Here is a 2892-nt window from a genome sequence, read left to right as displayed (position 1 = left end):
CTGACCCTTTGGCAGTTCCCCCCACATGCCAAGTTCACCCAGGATACGAGCCTGCTCCCATCCTAGATGATTCTTCTGCTGCATATGGCTTACAGAAGATCATATCCATAGAAGTTCTTTAAATGTCTTCAGCCAGGGCATTTTTAAGTAAACAATTTCCCCTTCTATGCTGGCTTCTGCTGAAACATAATATTGCCACAGAGTCAGTGCGATCCACCAGAAAAATCAAGACTACCTGCATTGCTGCAACACCTGGCTTCTGACAGAGGGGAATTTCCCTGAGCCTGCAGGCCCGCCACCCTTAAGAGATAGCACCCGGCATCTCTGGAGGGCTGTAGTGCCACTGGGATCTCACGTCCTCTTGTTGCAGCTCTCACAGTGGTGTCATTTTCTGCTCTGGGTGTACTTTGGCTGCAGAGTCTGTTGCTATTAATGTTGGGGCCATGTCTACACTAGAAGTGCTTTACTGGCATAGGAATACCAAGGTACGACACTTGCAAAGTGCTTCTAGTGTGGCTGCAGCTATACCAGAAAAGCTGAGCATTTACCACTGTATCGAAACTGCCCCCCATGAGTGAAACAAGCTATACCAGTAAAAGTGCAGCCTTGCTGGTATGGCTGTGTCTACACTAGGTGCTAGTCAGGGATCACACTTTTTCCTATCCCTGCCCGCCATGCTGGGAGAAGTCTAATGTAAGCATAGCCTAGGACTGAAATAGAGATTGGATATCGATAGGGATATCAATCAGCATATCCCGATTTATTGTGATTACTGACAATACACATTTTGGAAGGGACATTACATCTTGCATGAAAATGTGAGGAACTAGCTTTTCCAGAGGTGGTTACATTGACTCTGCAGTAAACAGAGACAAGTAAATACCTGAGGCCTGGGCTGCTCTAGGAAAGTGGGTTGGTATAACTGTCACTCTGGGGCGTGAAAAATCCACACCCCCGAGCAACGCACTTAGTGACCTAACCTCTTGTGTAAACAGCACTATGTTGATGGGAGAATTCTCCCATTGACCTATCTACCTCATCTCGGGGAGGTGGATTAACTATGCCGACTGGAGAAGCCCTCTCTTGTTGGCGTAGGTAACATCTTCACTGAAGCGCTACAGATTTGCTTTTGCAGCATTTTAAGTCTAGACAAGCCCTGAGGGCTGCTGGGATGTAGGTTAAATACATGGAAGGGTTTCTAATTTTTGTGAGTGAGTGAGGAGTGTTTGCAATTTCTGTTCTTGGGGAGCCACTACAATCCATGCCAACATCAAGGACTGACGTACATTTTTACAGTGAGACTAATTAACCGCTGGAGCAATTTACTAAGAGTTGTGGAGGATTCTCCATCATGGGCAATTTTTAAATCAAGATTGGACATTTTTCTAAAGATCTGCTCTGGGAATTATTCTTGGGAAGTTCTGTGGCCTGTGTTGTGCAGCAGGTCAGCCTAGATGATCATAATGGTCCTTCTGGCCTTGGAATCTATGAAAAATAATGGGAAGATACTTGGATTCCAGCAGCACCTTGCTGTTAACATGGAACTAGACACTGGATTAGTGATTCCAGCTCTCACACACAGGGGTGACACTGATCTTTGGATCCAGGCTCAGAAAGGAACATCCCTCCACGGCTGGCACTCTAGGGCTGCCTCCTCCTTCTGTGGGCCCCTAAGCAGGGATTGCCTGTTAGACTGAGATGGGTATGTGCCACAGATGAATTCCCTGTGATGACAGGGGCGTCTCAGGCATAGTGCCCACACTTGTTTCTTCCTCTCTTCCCTCTTTGTCTGCTGCACAATCATTGTGTTTGCATGCTCCAGCATCCCCAGGGGATGTGGCCAATATACAATAACATGGATCCCTGTAGAAGTGGACAGCAAGGGTGTCAAATTCAGTGAAGTTACACTAGGGATGACTTTGGCCCTCTCTATGGTGAAATGAAACCCGATTCATAGTCAGAGAGGACACACAAACACAAATAGACATGGCACCTGCTTTTGGGCTTGGCTCTGCAGATGCTAGGTGACAATGGGCTCAACTCTGCGGCCATAACCCACATGCATAAATGCTGCCTGATTGCGCCCTGACTTTTCTACTTGTGCTAAAAAAGAGAACTTGAGCCTTCCCCAGAAGATTTGCATTAACCGACAGCCAAAGGTTTAAACCGGGGGTGAGTCGTGCTCAGCAGATTTGGCTGGGTCACGACCTTTCATGTGCACATTTGAACTGCTGATGCGCAGCGGCAATGAGTTTTGTAACGAATTTCCTTCTCTTTTTATAGAACAAGGGGAGGAGGCAAGTAGCATCTAACCTTGTTTTAGCAAGGGTTGGATATAATCAGATTGGGCGTGTAACATGATATTTTCTTAAAACAGCGCTTATGCTCCATCCAAACTATTCTGGAAAGGACTCCCATACCTTTATTCTAGAGTCTGATGAGCTCTTTTTTCAGTCTTGCTAAATCCTTCACCACTACAACGTTCCGTGACAGCGAGTTCCACAGTCTAGTCACACGTTTCCTTTCCTCACTTTCAGGTTTGGCCCCTTTTAATTGAGGTGGCTCTCCCTCGTTCTTGTGTGATGACAGGGAGAAGAGATGTTCCTGAGCTACTTTCTCTAGCCCACTAGTTATTTTATGTAGTTCTATCATATCCCCTCTTATCTGTCTCCTCTTTAGGCTAACACTCCCAGTCTTTTCAATCTCTCTTCATAGGAGAGTTTATCTAGGGTTACCATATTTTGTGCCTCCAAATGGAGGACACCCCCCAGGGGCCCCGGCCCCGCCCCCAGCCCCGCCCACGCCACGCCCCAACTCCGCCCCCTCCCAAAGTCTCCGCCCCCTCCCCGGCTTCCCGCGACTCAAATGTTCGCGGGAAGCAGGGGAGGGGGC

This window comes from Trachemys scripta, chromosome 14 (assembly GCF_013100865.1).
Source record: "Trachemys scripta elegans isolate TJP31775 chromosome 14, CAS_Tse_1.0, whole genome shotgun sequence".
NCBI lineage: Eukaryota > Metazoa > Chordata > Testudines > Emydidae > Trachemys > Trachemys scripta.
Note: the sequence above shows the minus strand (reverse complement) of the source record.